Genomic DNA, 17,333 nt, shown 5'->3' on the forward strand with positions numbered 1-17,333 from the left:
GATAAAATAGGAAATATCAATGGTAGGCCCCCTATTCCCAGATGAACTTTTACAAGCACCATGGAATACAATGATAAAACTCTTAAAGAAAATAGGTGTGGGTAACAAAATACAATTTGTTTCCTCTTTGTTTTAAAGGAAAATATTTCTCTTTAAAGTCATACTAGTACGTAGCCATGCACTCATCTCCTCAGAAATATGTGCCCTTCCAAATCTCTTCCTGTGCATCTAGACACATGTATGTGCATGTAAAAAGATACAGTTTTCTGTATTTTAAAAATTCACTTAGAACAATAGTTTAATTTTTAAGGTAAGCTTTATTTGAAACGAGGGTCTGGAGTATTTTACTTTAATCTGATACTGAGACTCGGTTTCACTGGGTGTGAAAAAAGGTCAGGATCTGGGCTTGATCACCTACCAATATAGCTCTCTCTCGGTACTCCTCTTCCTACAGAATTAGGAGAGAAGTTAGACCGTTAGTAAAGAAATGGCCAGATGACCAGGAGTGCCTCTACTTTTGCTAAGTCAAAAGAATGTACAAACCGGACGGTGATTAATAGAGACTATATGCTAGACAAGTTGTGTACCCGTCTAGGGACAGTCTGGTGGCAAGTGTTACTTGTTTTGAGTTATTGAACCCTATCTTGGCCAGTGTTTTTGCAGTCTTATTTTTTTTCTCTCTCTTATTGGCAAGCTTCTCTCTTTCTTGCAACACCTGAGTGCTTTTTGAATTCTCAGCGGCTACCTTTGGCGTCTCATGTAGGTTAGAGAAAACCAATGTGAAGTATCTTTATGGATTTCAAATCTTTTGGAAAGATTTAGCAGTGCTTTCCTCTTTTTAATATATTTAGGTTTTGTTTTCAATCTACAGATATTTTTTGAGCACCTCAAAGTATGAGGGGTTGTGCTATGTGTGTGTGTGTGATACAAAAATTTTAGGGAAGCCTTCTTCTAAAGCTTATGGCTTAGCTCAGGAGACAGGAAAAACAATGAACTCTTAGTTACTTTGAGTTGATAAATGCCAAATGAGTGAGACACACAACGAGCGGTTTAACAATTCTGAGAAGAGACAATTGTGAACTGGGTTGTGAGCATGAGGTGGTCACAGAGGACCTTGAAGGATAAGTGAAATTAGATTTGAACAGGAAGAAGAGCTCCCAGGCAAGAGAAGGGATGGAACAAAAAGCATGAAGAGGGCAAAGCAGAAGTTGGAACTCGTGTACATGTGTGAAGGCTCTAAAGTAGACTGGGACCCAACTCTGGAGAGCATCCAATGGCTGGTTAAGGATTTGGACCTGCTACTCTTGGCAGTGGGAGCCATCAAAGATTTGTCAGTCTAGAATTAAAATTAATGAAAATTAAGAAAATATTAATGTGGGATAAATTGTGAATTAATAATGGGAGAGAATGGAATGAGAGATATTAGAAGCCAATACATGAAGCAACAAAAGCTGAAACTAATATCGTAGCACTGGTATTACAAAGACACAGATCGAGGTGAGAGAGACTGAGGGAACTCACAGAACTAGCGACTAACTGGCTTAGTAGGCAAGAAAGAAGGTAGAATAAAAGATGGCTGAAATGTCCAGGCTGGAAGAGGTCAGAAAGTGTGACGGAACACAAGACTGTGCATGGTCTGACAAATGGGGACCTTCATACACAGGTGGTGAGAGAAATTGGCATAACATCTTTAAAAGCAGTTTGGCCATAAATGTATCAAAATGGAAACGCCGTGCATGCTTTGACTGAAAAATTTATAGATAATATTTATAGCTGTGTGCAAATATATATGCTTATTGCAGCCTCATCTGTAATGGCAAGAGTGGAAACAATGTACCTGCCTATCGAAAGAGCCATAGTTAAAAAACAAAGTCACATACATACAATTAAGTTCTATGAAGCCAATAAAAGAGGGAAAAAAAAATCTATACATGTTGATGTAGAATAGGCCCCACAATTTACTTATTAAATGAGAAAAGCTTGGCACAAATTGTGTTTTTGGTATTCTTCCATTTACGTAAAATGGAATGTGGATAAAATGCTTGAACATACAAACAGTTTTTCTGAAGGATATTTCAAAAATTGTTAGCTGTGGTCGCTTCTAGGAGGGCCTCGAGAATCTTTGGTAGAAAGGAGACAACTCCCCTTGTGTATACCTTTTTATATTCTGAATATTTTACCATGTGCGTGCATTACTTTTCCAACAAAATTAAATCTATTTAATTAAAAAAGTTTTAGAGTTTCAGTCTAGATGATAGGAAGAATGGCAATCTCTTTAATAGAAACATGCAAATAAAGAAAAAAGGAAGCAGATTATGTTTGGGAAATTTTTTAAATAGCACGGGCTGAATCCCACCTACTTACATCACAGTTCTTTTTTTTTTTTTTTTGAGTTATTTCATTGGGGTCATAATGGTTTATAACATTGTGAACTTTCAGGTGTACATTAGTGTTTATCGGTTTCTGTATAGACTGCAGCGTGCTCACCGCCAATAGTCTAATTTTTATCCGTCACCAGACATATGTGCCCCTTTACCTTTTTCGCCTACCCGCCAACCCCCTTCCCCTCTGGCAACCACAAAATCTGTTCTCCTTATGCATGTGCGCCACAATTCTTTAGGAACTTGACTGCCCTGCCCATCCTGGGCCACAGCTGAGGGTTTGGGCACTGGACCCAAGTTAACCTAATCCATGTAGGCTGGCCAGCGACCTGTGGCCTGGTGTAGGACCATGGTGTGGGCCAGTCACTGGCTTCTCACTGATAAGGAATCCGAATTTAGAAACCTAGAGAGAGGAAGTCATTAAGCAGAAGAGCAGAAGCTGAATGCCATGGGGTAGAATTAGTGATTTGGCAGGCTGAAGCCTTGTGAGAGAGGAGAAAGTGTAAAGAATCTGGGTAGTCGGGAAAGGGGCATTAAGCGGGCATGCGGAGATATGCGGAGATGTCGCGGTGTGACCCACATGGCCGTGGGAGACATGGGGAGAGTTCCTGCAGCAGCTTGACTTCCTCCTGATTTTCCAGGACAGCTTCGGCTGACATTTATTCCATAAATAAATTTGGCTTTTCCTGAAACAGAATAGGGCACTAGTAAAGAGCATGGGCTCTGAAGTGAGGGAAGGTTCAGAAGCCCGCTCCATGTCTTGCTCAGGGCGAGCCGCTTCAGCCCTCTCAGCTTCAGTTTCGTCTTCCAGGAAAGCCGCCTGGAGCTGTGTTTAAGAGGCGTGTTTCAGAATTAGCGTGCTACACGTTACACTTGCTCGTGGAATAAGAACTGGTCACACAAACAATGAATGAGTGATTTTGGACCTTTTGCTGTCTTACCTCCTGCCTCTTCTTCTTTAGGCTCTTTTCCTCCTCACTAGCCACCTTCATCCAGATAAATGCATGAGGAGCGAGAAGAAAGCCAAATGCCGTTTTCAAAAACCTGTCTTCTTAGGACTTCTGTGAAGGTCTGAGTGAGAGTTAAAACTAAGAATCTAAAAGAGGTTTCAGGATTATCTACCTGTTCATATTCACAGTATCTCTTTCCTCCCTAGCTCAGGTAATAATAATGCTTTATATCTATATTTTGAGGTATTTTTATATCTATTCTCTCAAAAAAGCTACCTTTGTTACAGCTTTCATGTCATGATAGCTCTTTGTGAGTTCTATTTTTTTTAACGACTCTGGGAAGTCATTTGCTATCATTGTCCTCATTAATAGATGGAAAACTAAATAAAACACGGGAGTGAATGTGACCAGCTCATCTATAAAAAAAACAAGTGTCAGGTGCACGCCCAGAACCCACAGCTCCTGAGTTGCCAGCTTGCTGCATGAACCACTGAGTCACACCGCCTTTATACCTGGTGTAATTTAAGAGAAGCCACAGATGAAGTTTCAAACCATTCCTGAGATTCTCCCAAAGTAGAATTTCTGATATAACCTGTCATTTCCTTCTGCTTCCCTCAGTCCTCTCTCTAGCCTAGGACTGAAGGACTCATAGCTGGGCAGTTATGGGAAAGTACATAAGGAAGAAGGGAGGGAAATTCTTCTCTAGTTTATTTCTGGCATCCCTTACTCCCTCATTCCTAGACCTAGTCTCAGCAGAAAAGCTGTTGACCATTTTTTAATCTGCGAGTTTAATGCTGAAATATGTAATCCAATAGGTAAGGAACTGGGGGAAAAAAGAGCATAACTTTCTAGTCTAGAGTATCATACAGTTTTTAGAAGAAAAGCATATAAAAATGGAGAGATGCTGGAAAGAGTGAAATTTCTTTAATACTTCATATATTTCTAAAGCTAATATTTCAGAGCTTTCTCGTATAATACACTCTGTTTATTCTCATAACTCTACCCTAAAATAGGTAGGCCCAGGATTATTATCTCCATCTTTATAGATAGATGTCTTAGAATACTAGTGGGAATAATGATGCCTAAGCTGAGAGAAATTAATTGATTTGTCCGTGGTCATCTAGATGGCAGAACTGGAACCAAAACCCACTCAATAAAAACCGCAGAGAGTTACACAACAAAGACTAAGTGGTGTAATAATAAATTACTGCAGGAGAATGCAGTAATTAAATCCACCGTCTTCTCTGACTTCTCTAGCTCATATTTCTTGTGCTGTTTCATTTAACATTCAAAGAAAAATTAAAGTTTTATAAATAATTTCAAAGTCAAGTACTATCTGAGCGTTTAACTAAGGATCCTTCAGCATGATCATGTTTAGTTTCTGTATTCACGAATGGACCGTTAACAAGGGCTGTGAAATATGATTGCACCGTATGAAATCCATCCACTATGTTGGTTGGGGTCATACCCAACTATCAGCAAAAAACCCCCAAACAAAACAAACAGAAATCCCTTTCCTTCAGTGACTGTTAATGTTTTAGGTTAAAAATAAATTGTGATTCTATTTATATGAGGTATCTGAAGTAGTCAAATTCATAGAAACCTAAAGTAGAACAGTGGTTACCAGGGGCTGAGGCGATGGTTGTGGAGTTTCAGTTGGCAAGATGGAAAAGTTCTGGAGATCTGTTTCACAGCAACGTGAATAAGTTAACATCACTAAACTGTACCTTTAAAATTGATTCAGAGGGTAAATTTTGTGTTATGTGTTTTTTACAATATAAGTAAATAAATAAGTAACCTTTATTGCTTGGGATGATGAACAAGTACTGGCGGTGGGTAGTGGTGATGGTTGCACAATAAGGTGAATGGACTTAGTGTCACTGAACTGCATACCTAAAAATGGCTAAAATGGTAAATTTTATGTCAGGTATATTTTACCGCAGTAAAAAAATAAATACGTTGTATTTGAAGTACCAATGTGATTTTACCTTTTTGTTGCATTCACTATTCTGTGAAAATCTTTGCGTTTCATGTTTCTGCCTAGGCCACTATAAAGCTAAGATTTCTTTGAGCCTCTCAGTTGTTCAGCCATAGTAAACATAAATAATTGGTGTTGTTAGGGAACTATTCAAGTCCAAACTAAAATCTATAGAGGGATGGGGGCCAGCCCTGTGGCCAAGTGGTTAAGTTTGCGCGCTCCGCTTCAGCTGCCCAGGGTTTCACTGGTTCAAATCCTGGGCGCAGACATGGCACCGCTTGTCAGGCCACGTTGAGGCAGCGTCCCACATGCCTCATCTAGAAGGCCCACAACTAAAATATGCAGCTGTGTACCGGGGGGCTTTGGGGAGAAAAAGGAAAAATAAAATCTTTAAGAAAAAAATCTATAGAGGGAAATTTCATTTCTAAGACTCATCATAACGTTATGTAAATATCTTCTAATGCCTGTAAAACTCCACAAGGCACCTTACGTGCGTGCGTTTTAAGTTTCGCGCGGTGAAATCGTTGGATGATTACTTTGCCTCGTCAGTGACTATCACATGTCAAGATGCCCATTTTGTAGTATTATTCATATTCATCCTGTAGTTGAAAATTTGTTCAAAGGCATTTATTATTTTTCTTAGCTTTCAACTAATAAGCATTCATGGTTTTAAAATTATTTTTAAATTTCCTTTTAATACACTCTGCCAGTTACTTTCTAAAAGTAAACTTTAAAAATAGTTTACTTTAAACTTTAAGGTATATATTTCCTTCTTTTTCAAAGAAATGAGGCTATGTAATTTATAAAGGCAATTATTATCTACTCCCTCCTTATCGAGTTTTTTGTAGTTTTCTGGTGAAATATTTGCTTATATCTTTCTTTAATAGTGTCATGTCTCCTAGAGATCTTTCATTTCTTTTTCCTAGTTCAATGTTTGCTATTTGATGTTTCTTCAGTGGATTCCAGTTTGTTCTCTTTCTCTGCTCATCCCAGACTGATCTTTCTGTTGCATGTTCCATGAAGACTGTTTTAAGTACATTCATAATATGTCACAAATCCAGTATCGTGTCATACTGATGGTACTCTTCAGTGGTTTTATTTCTGATGAGCCATTTGTGACACAATATTAACTATGCAATGATTTTAACAGTCAAACTTTTTAATTGTGGATTTGGGGGGTGAGGGGTGGAGATTTATGATTTCCACTAACGCCCTCGAAGCTGCCTGGGCAGCCCTTTTATTCATTCTTGGTCAACTCCCATGGCTCCTCCAAGCCCTCCACCCCACTCCTGGTTCCTAGAGAAAGTAGGAGTTACGAAGTTTCAGCTCACTCAGTCTCTCCGCTTTCCAAGTGAAATTTGGAGATCACAGATTTACCCCTGTACTTATTTGATTCTCTCCAGTATGAGGATTCTTAATCCTTTCCAAGGGTAACTCCTCGCCCTGTCGACCTTCTCCATCCTATTGTATCTCTTCCTAGTTTTGCTGTACAAATATCTCCTCTCTTTTGTCTATCTTCAGTCTTTCCCTCGCCACTGCCTCCTCTATCTTCTAAAACGCTCAGGCTCCCACAGGCTGCTACCCAGGCCCTTCTCTTGTCACCCACCACTATCTGTCTAGCGGCACGTTTCTCATGAAAGGACCTCCTCCCTGCCAGATCTCATGACCTCCTAGTTTACATCCTACTCTACTTTTCCGCAGCATTTGACCCTTTTCAATAAATACCCTTCCTTCTTGAAATTCTCCCCTTAGTTTCATTTTTAAATTGAGGTGAAATTGACATATCACGAAATTAACCATTTTAAAGTGAACAATTTAGCGTCATTTAGTACATTTACAATGTTGTGCGACTACCTTCTCTATCTAGTTCTGAAACATCTTCATGACCCCGAAAGGAAACCCTGGACCCGTTAAGCACTTCCTCCCCACTCCACCATCCCCCAACTCCTGGCAACCACCAATCTCTATGGATTTACCTATTCCAGATATTTCATATAAATGGAATCATACAATATGTGACCTCTTGTGTCTGGTGGCTGTCATTTAGCACAATTTTTTGTTGTTTATTTCAAATCCTAATATTTTGCCATATTTGCCTCAGATTTTAAGTAACAAAACATTACGGATAGAATTGAGATGCCTTTGTAGTCCTTGCCTACCCTCCATCCCTGGAAATAACTATTATCTTGGATTTAGAATTGTTTTGTTCCAGTGTTCAATGTTATGTTGAGTGGTGTCTTGCTTTTTAAAAAAAATTATGGTAAAAAACATGTAATGTAAACGTTAGAATCTTAGCCATTTTTAAATGTACAGGTCAGTAATGTTAAGTATACAGTAGTATCCCCTTATCCATGAGGGATGTATTCCAAGACCCCCAGTGGATGCCTGAAACCTCACATAGTACCAAGCCCTCTAGACTATGTTTTTTCCTATACATGCATGTTTGAGACGTGACAGCAAAATGAATTTCTTTTTCCTTCTTCACAGTTTCACTGATAGAAGATTTGTCCTTACCAAAGATCTTAGCAACCTCAGCATATGATTTTTTTTCCTTCCTTAGTAAGTCGAGAACTTTCCCCTTTTTACTTAAAGGAAGCACTTTATGGCTTCTCTTTAGCAAACTCGAATTGCCAACCTTACTACTCTTGTGCTTTGGGCCCAATATTAAATAAAATAAGGGTTATTTGATCACAAGCAATGCGATATCGCAACAGTTGATCCGAAAACTGAGTTGGCTACTAAGTGTCTAATGGGTGGGTAGCAAATACGTGGACACACTGGGCGAAGGGATGAGTCATGTCCTGGGCGAGATGGAGTGGGATGGCAAGAGATTTCATCATGCTACTCAGGAGAAGCACAATTCTGAATTTATGAATTGTTTTCTCTGGAATTTTCCATTTATATTTTTGGGCTGTGGTTGACCGTGGGTAACTAAAACAGCAGAAAGCAAAACCGTGGATAAGGGGGGACCACTCTATTCGCAGTTTTGTGAAACAGATCTCCAGAACTTTTTCATCGTGCAAAACTGAAAATCTATACCTATTACTCAGCAACTGCCCTTTTTCCCTTCCCCACAGCTCCTGGTAACCGCCATTCTACTTTCTGTTTCTATGCATTTGATTACTTTAGATACCTGATGTAAGTGGAATCATGCAGTATTTGTTTTTTTGTGACTGGCTTAATCCACTTAGCATGATGTCTTCAAGGATCATCCATGTTGTAGCATGTGACAGGATTTTCCTTCCTTTTTTAAGGCTGAGTAGTATTCCATTGCACGTATATACATTTTGTTTATTGATTTATTGATGGGCATTTGGGCTATTTCCACCTTTTGGCTGTTGTGAGTAGTGCTGCTGTAAACCTGCATGTCCATGCATTTAGAGCAATATCGCTAGGTCATATGGTAATTCAGTGTTCAACTTTCTGAGGAACCACCAAACCATTCACCGCAGTGGCTGCACCATTTCACATTCTCACCAGCAATGTACAAGGGTCCCAGTTTCTCCATGTCCTTGCCAACACTTGTTATTTTCCTTAAAAAAATTTTTTTTCTTTGTAAAATTTTTGGCTGTCCTAGTGGGAGTGAGGTGGTACCTCATTGTGGTTTTGATTTGCATTTTCCAAATGACTAATGTTGAGCATCTTTTCATAGGCTTGTTGGCCATTTGTATATCTTCTTTGGAGAACTGTCTATTCAAGTCCTTTGCCTATTTTTTAGTTGGGTTCTTAGTCTTTCGTTGTTGACTTGTAAAGGTTCTTTATATAGTCTGGATATATGTATGATTTGAAAATATTTTTTCCCATTTGGTAGGCTGTCTCTTTCTTTGGGTTTTAAAACTCTACTCTCAGGCTGGCCCAGTGGCATAGTGGTTAAGTTTGAATGCTCCGCTTTGGTGGCCTGGGGTTCACAGATTCACATCCTGGGTGTGGACCTACACACCACTCATCAAGCCATGCTATGGCGGCATCCTACGTACAAAATAGAGGAAGATGGCCACAGGTGTTAGCTCAGGGCCAATCTTCCTCACCAAAAAAAAAAAAAGAAGAAGAAGAAGAACCTCAAAAAGTAAAATAAAATAAAACTTTACTCTCTGCTATTTTCCTTCCCTCTCTCTTTCAAACAGTAAATTTATTCAGTGGAATAATTTTGAGCACCTGGTATATTGTTAGGTACTGTTTTAGGTACTCGCAGTAAAAATACAAATATTATTTACTCTTTTACACCTTTTGTTTCTTTCACTGTCTTCTGTTTCTTTTAATGCCTTAATATGATCATTTTCTGGAGTTATGTTGCAGTCTCTATGGAGGCTTCCTGTCCCCTTTTTGTCCCAGAAAAAGCCTATTTAACCTTCAGAACCCAATCTGAACATCCGTCCTCTGGGAAGTATCTGTGATTTCAGCAGGCAGAATGAATCACTTCTTCTTTGCTCACATAGCACTTGATATATTTAATACAGTATTCTAGTCTTTACATTGCTTTCTAATTTTTTGTTTATATGTCTAGGATGTGAGCTCCTTAATGTGGAGATCTTACCCTCAGAGCTAACAAATCTCTCCCAAGCTCCTAGGAAAAGTCTGGCACACAGCAGTTATTCAACAAACATTGAATGAATTATCAGGCCCTGGATGTTTTTTTAACTTTTGTTATGGAAAAATTTAAATTTATACAAAAGTAAAGAGAATAGTGAAATGAATCACCTTCGGTTCATCAAATGAATTACGCACCATTTGGCTTTGACGATTATTAACATAAGGCCAATCTTATTTCATCTCAATCCCTTCCACTTCCTCTCCCTACTGGATTATCTTGAAGCAAACCTCAGAAATCATTTCATTCATAAATACTTTTCTAACATTTTTAAGGGAAAGATTTGAATGTTAAAAATATAATATTACTGTACCTGGGGTCAACTAACCAGGGCCCTCAATTAGCCATCCACCAATTTTAAGAGAACAAATCATAAGAAATTGTCTGCAATCTCAGACCTTAAAAGATTCAACTTAGTAGGTTCTGGTCTTAAAACAAAGCCAGCATAATCTCCTGAATTTCTACACTTGAAAAACTCTCAAATGACAAACTCTCAAATGACACTGAGCTTAATGTATTGCAAGATCTAAATTATCAAAGAAATAGCCAAGATAAAATATTTTACTTAGGCAAGAAATACACTTTTTTGTGGTAAAGTTTAAAAAAAAAAACAACACTTTTTTTGAATCTCATTTCACCAGAAAGTAATGCTTCATTATATTTAAATATGAAATGACACAGCTAGAACCCCAAAGTGTTTTCAGTTGCATTGAACAATGAAGTAGTATTCTATGAGTATTGCTAAGAGTATTGAAAATTACTGCCGTTTACTTCTTTGAATCTAATAACAATTTTTTGAGCTCTTTCTGTTTCTTTCATGTCCCTTGGGGGCTCTGTTTGAAACTGATAAAGATCTGTTCTCATGCACTTTGCGGCTACCCTCGGCCAAGCCACTATCATCTCTCACCTGCCTTTTTTGATAGTCTTCTAAGCGGTCTTTCTGCATCAGCTCTTGCCCGCCTCTGTCCCAAAGGTCAGAACAATCCTTTTAAAACATGTCAGATCACATGACTCTTCTGCTCCAAACTCTCCAGTGGCTTCCCATCCCACTGAGACAGGACGCAGTATTCTCCAGGGGAGTGGTATCGCTTACTAGGGTGTGTTTTGGAAATGCGTGGCGAGCCTTTCTGAATGTACCGTGATTGAGTGGCATTTAGCATCTGGGAGCCTGGGCTGCTAGTCCATGCTCCAGATTCCCTCGTTATGAAGAATTGTCTCTCATCCTGCATGGCATTTTTTTTAAATCAATTTTTGAAGTGTAGTTTATATAAAATAAAACGCGCCATTTTAAGTGTGCAGTTTGATGAGCTTTCACAAATGTGTACACCCATGTAACCGCCACAACAATCAAGGTATGAAACATTCTCATCACCTCAAAAAGTCCCCTCATGTGCCTTCTGCATGACTTCCAAATGTCCTTTGGACCTTCTTGAAGGTGAAAAACCTGTTTATAATGATCTGAGCCTGGAACCTAACTCCATTTATACATAAACACAAAATATATTTTTGCACGGTTTTAACGTGCAACTTGATTTTCCAGAAACGCAACTGTCATGTAAATTGAGGGAAGATGATACTCTGTTCAGAATTTTACCAGAGGTTTGCTGTTTCGGAAAATCGTGTCAGAGACGGCGTCAGCATCGCCATTTGTAGCATCTGAGTTTCCAAGGGAACACTCCTCTATCAGTCTGCATTTGTAGCTGTCACATTTACAGTGATTTTACGTGAAGGTGACATATTTCATTGTCTCTTACAGTGTTCGTGTCTGAACACTTATGTATTGACATAGATATTATTTTATTATAAGTAACTTTTACTTATTTCTCATTTATATTACAGGTCCGGCATTATGGTAGTTCTTTTGGAGTTAGGTGTGTGGATAGGTTGTATTATCTGTGAGGTTAATTTCAGGATAGTAAGGGAAGAGTACAAAATATTTGTTATAGAAATGGAGCACTGGGCCTGTCAGGTTAGAGAAGCACTGCATTATACATATTATACATTCAGATCCTACCCCTTTCCTCCCTCGATTACCTCTCTGATCGAATCTACTATTTACTATTCTCCTCTGAGCTCGCTTCCTCCAGCCACACTGGCCACTGGCTGCCCTGCTGTTGCATGAAAGCTCCAGGCACATGCCCGTGTCTGGACTTGTGTCTGCATTTGCTGTTTGTTTCTTATGCTGGAATGCTCTTCCCCCCAGCTATCCACGAGGCTGGTTCCCTGCCTTCCTTCAGCTCTTTGCTTAAAGGCCCCCTCCTCAGTGAGGCTTTCCCTGACCCCCCCCCCCCATTTAAAATTGTGCCTCTTCTCCCCGGCGCTCCTCATGTTTTTTCCATGCTTTGTTTCTCTTCTAGAACGTATTACTCTCTGAACAGACTTTATATTTTACTTATTTATTTTTTTGTTGTCTGTTGGCCTGCCCTCTCCCCTCTCCCCACCGCTACACTAAAATGTAAACTTCATGGGGATGGCTGCAAAATGTGAGTCGGTGCTGGTGAAAAGAATTGTCTGGTTCCCCAGCAAAGTGGCCTGTGTTTCAATATGCTGCATAGTCAGCCCTGGGCTCCCTTCTTATCTTCCAGCCCGGTTCCTTGTACTGGCTTCCCCCATCCCTTAGTCCTGTTTATAAAGACAGCAGCATCCCTGGAGTTTAGAACAGTGCCCAGCACAGACTAGGTACTCAATACATAGTTACTGAATTAATGGATGTCTTTAGAACTCCGTGTTTTTGTGTGGTTTTATCTGAAAGTTTGAAGATTTAAATATTTTTACTTTTATATTAATATGTTTTTCCAGGGAGTAATACAAAGTATATTACCTGGAGAAGTGCCATTTATACTCCCTTATGCTGTAAAAGTTGGTTGATTCATAATTGGCTCGTTAAAGGTCCTATTGTATTCTTTTCCTCATTAAGAGGATTGACGGCTATAACTCAGTGTTATTTATAAGCCATACCCATAGGGCACACTGATGTGTGTTCCTACACATGATATAATTAACGTGAGTCATAAATTACTTATCAATCATTTGCCCCCAGCTGTCAGAGGCAATATATGGTAGCTTTCTTAAGAATAAAACTGGGGAAACATTGTTAATGCAAATATACCCCATTGATTTGAGCCCCTGCTATTTCTGAAATTGAGTTAATTTGCTTGAACTGAGCTAAAATTTTTAACCCTTGCATAATCCCTGAATGAAAACAAAAGCAGTAGTGTGACGATTACAGGAAGATGATCAACCTGTTCAAGAGAACAACCTACTTGTAAGTAATCATTTGAAGTAATTGTTCATGTATTCATTTAGCCAGTATTTATTAAGCAGCTATATGCACGAAGCATGGTTCTGGAAATGTAAGGACAAATAAGGCAGAGTCCCAGCCTTTAAGGAACTTACCACCTAATAGATGGGAATGCAAGCAGGTAGGCAAATAGGCACAATAAAATGTCATGGTCGACGAGATAGCAATCTTACAGGCAACGGAAAAGGGTAGATGTGGGAATGCAATGGTCATATCTACCTGCAGAATTGGGAATGAAGCAGAAAAGTCTTCAAAAAGAAGGTAACACTCGAACTGACTCTCTGGAGTCAAGAATGTGGTTGTGTGGGCTGAATGGTGAGATAAGGATATTCTAGGCATAAAGAGCAGCATGATCCAGAGGTTTGACGCAAGCCACCCGGTTAGCATAACTGTTTGGAGCACAGACTACTCTGTGGGAGTGAAGTGAGATAAAGCTGGAGTGGTGGGCAGGGTCGGGACACGGATGGCCTGGTCCCATGGACTAAAGGAATTTGAACGTCATCCTGTGGGCGCTGGAGGGCCAGTGGATCCTTTAGGTAGGATAGCAACATCAGTTTACGTCACTGGCGTGTCACTGGTTTAGACCAGTGGAGCTAGAGGTGGTTAAACGGTGACAGAAGTCCAGATAACCAGTGATTGAGATCCTGAAGTAAGAAAGCAGCAACTGAGATGAAGAGGACGGAGACACCGGAGAAATGCTGCAATCTGTAGGACTTGCTGGTTGATTGCAGTGGGGTTAGGGGAAAGGAAGGAGTTAGGACAAGAGTCATAAGCTCAGATGCCTCAAGAGCTGCACAGGTGACACAAATGAATGAAAAGAGCCTCAGCATCCAGTGTGGTCCTTACATCCACTTCATGGACCAAGGGCTTATCCGAGTCTAAATGGGACATCTGCTACTCAGCTCTAGCCAGTGGTTCCATGTAAGGAGGGCCTGGCGTTGCCTCCTCTTCCGATTTTTAAATAGAAGCCTAAATCTGTATTTCGATGTGAAATCTCCCAAATCTTAAATGCTGGCTCTGAGTTTTTTTAAAGTTCTGTCTGAACCAAATACAAACAGTGTCAGCAAATAAGCAGACAGCTTGCAACCCCTGTTCTAGGATGATGCCTGTTTTCTGTTTTGAATGATTGGAAGCGTGGCACCATTCACTAGGATAGGAAATAGAGGAGGAGAAGCAGGCTGGGAGGTGATGTGGAGAAGGCTAATGGTGAGATCTGGAATGTGTTAAGTTTGAGTACCTCAATTAACAGGAACAAATGCAGGTCTGGAACATGAGAAAAGTCAGAACAGGAAAATAAAATCCTGGGAGTTGATAGTAAATAGATGGTCGATGAAACTATTGAACTAAGTGAGTTTTGCATATGGAAAACAGTGTGTAATGAGATGAAAAGAGAGCCAAGAACAGGATCTTTAGAGAAAGCTATCATTTAAGAGGCAAGCAGAGAAAGAGCAGCTAGGAAAGCCAAGAAATTGTCACAGAAGTAGGAAAAGAACTAGAGATCAGTTATGTCTTACAAGTCCAGGGAGACGAGTGTGTTTCAAAAGTGTTAGCTTCCTTGAAGAAGTCACATAAGATAGAGTAAAAGAGGAGAAAGCATGGCGTAGTGTGTGTGTGTGTGATTATAGCTGATAAGCAAGATTTAAATTTTGACCCGCTGCTGAGGATGATAGGCCTAACAGGCAGAGTTGCGTTGACCGCATTTGAGAATGCAATGCCAGCTGAGATCCCCTCGCTCCTATTTTGTTTTTAGCAAACCTTAGCCTTTGCTCTGCTCTCCAGTAAAATATTACTGATAAGTTATTCTGGTATTTCAGAGGAAGACTACCTTAGGCAGTCAGCAGGCAGAATTAGCCGACTTCCTATATGGTGAGCTCCTGGTAGAATCATAGATAATCTGAAGTAGCAAGAAGGCCTGGGGTTTGCATAAGGCATTGGGTCTCAACCCTAGTAACATGTTAGAATCATCTGAGGGGCTTTTAAAAATACTAATGCCCTGGCTTTGCTCCAGCACAATTAAAGCAGAAGCTCTGTGGGTGGGTATTTCTTAAAATTTCCCAGTTGTTTCTGTATTTGATTTCCAAGATGGAGAATTACTGACCTGGTGGAACTGGAGTCACCTTGATCTGCTTGGGAAAAATGAGACAAAAGTAGATTTACTCCCGTATTTATAGTAATAATAGCAATTCCTATTATTATTTGTAAATTCAAGTGTATAAGAAATAACACGTTTCTTTACTTCTCTAACAGTTTAAATTCTGCTTTGTGCCTCCAATCCCACCAGGCTGACAGAAAACTTAAGAGCAATCCTTTAGGCCTCCCCTGCGCCCCCAGTTCTGCTAGGTTCTGTGTCTTGTGCATTGCCAAGTTGTCAGGTGTTGGCATCTTGTTCAGGTAATCAGGCAACGCAGCTTGCTGCAGAGACAGTCATTACCCCGCTTGCCATACATGGTGGCCAGCTTCCAAGAGAGCCCCCAGTGATCCTTACCTCATTGCAAGGATACTCATGCAGCCCTAGGAAAGGTCCACATGGGAGGAACTGAGGCTCCCGCCAAGAGCCAGCACCAACTTGCCCGCCATGTGAGTGAGCCCTCTTGGATGTGGATTCTCCGGCCCCATCAAGCCTTCAGTAACTGCAGCTACAGCGGATGTTTTGAGTAGAACCTCATGAGAGACCCTGAACCACAACCACCCAGCTGAGCTACTCCTGAATGCCTTACCCACAGCAACTATGTGAGAGAATAAATGTTTGTTGTCGTGGTAACCCACTACGTTTTGGAGTGGTGATTTGTTCTACAACAGTACATAGCCAGTACAGCATGGCTGGTGTGGATCCAAACACTGTCTTTTGCTCACATGACACTCCAGGAGCACAGGAATTCTGCTGCTCTATGAGGCACTGGGAGTGTGGAAATTACTGTGGGATTGTCTGTGGCCCTGTTTACCCCAACACACCATGTAATTATTCCTTCCCTGGGATTGTACCTTCCTTGTCTCTCTGCTCGGGAAGCAAGGCCTAAGTTCCCTTTTCTCCTAGAAACAGACCTATTCACAGACCTCCCATCCTTCATTCCCAGCCTGGGGGTATTTTGTTTCTGTCTTGGGGAAATCCCTTTCCATCTTTCTTTCTGGCCGTAGTATTTTGTTCTTCAATCTTCTTGCCATCTCCAGGACTTTTAGAGGTAAAAGTCAGAAAACTTGCAGGCTTCTCTGCTTTTTATCATGTTTTAAGCCCTTCCCTGCAATGTTGAACACACAGCTATCTCTTTGAATTTTGGGGTGGGGGAGAAGGGAATCAGAAAATAGAGGGGAAGAAAAATCATGGGTAAATATCTCAAAATACTGTCCTACTTCAATTATCAATATGTGTTGAGTGCTTACCATGATCCAGACACTATAGTGAAGGCTTTAAATATTTTGTCTCACTGAATCCTTACGATAACCTGTGAAGTAAGTGCTATTTTGCTCATTTTACAAACAAGGAATTCAGGTTTAGAGAGATTAAGTAAATTGCTTGAGGTCTGAAAGCTTGTAGGTGGCAAAGCTGGGACTCTTCCAGGAGCCTGTCTGACTAGGAAGCCCAGACTTTCGACCATTACCAGGCAGCTTCTTTCCGTGTGGCTGGGGATGGAAGAAGCTGGATCTAAGGATGCTCTCTTTTGGCTTCATTTGTTCACATAAATGAGTATGCCAATCATAGCTAAGATTTATCTGTTCATTAACAGATTTCTGAGAGTAGCTTCCACTTGGCAACACTTTGTAGGCAGGCAGACCTATTCTGTGCACTTGAAAATTTAAAAACTGCATCTCTAAAATACTGTCTAAATCAGACATGTCGTTTAGTTAGCAGGCCATCCATCCATCCATCCAGCAATTGTTTTCCGAGTGCCTGTGCTGTCGGCAGTGTGTGTGATGCTGGGGATACCAAGATAAATTAAATACTCACGATGAGCTATGCGTGTATTTAGATGGTACAGACGTAAAAAGTAATAATTATAGCAGTGAGATAAGCTCTGAATCTAAATAGCATATGAACTACGTGTTTTGGAATGCAGAAGAGAATTGCTAATCTTAGCTGAGGTTTGTCAGGGAAAAATTCCCAGAGGTAACATTTCAGCCTTCAAGGATGAGTAGGAAT

General features: G+C 40.2%; 1 long non-coding RNA gene across 4 annotated transcripts in view; it reads left to right on the top strand.

Annotated features, from left to right (window-relative positions):
• LOC139082973 (uncharacterized) overlaps positions 1-17,333 on the top strand; it is a 90,779-nt gene that overhangs the window by 681 nt on the left and 72,765 nt on the right. The window lies entirely within an intron of this gene.

This window comes from Equus przewalskii, chromosome 4 (genome assembly GCF_037783145.1).
Source record: "Equus przewalskii isolate Varuska chromosome 4, EquPr2, whole genome shotgun sequence".
NCBI classification, from domain to species: domain Eukaryota; kingdom Metazoa; phylum Chordata; class Mammalia; order Perissodactyla; family Equidae; genus Equus; species Equus przewalskii.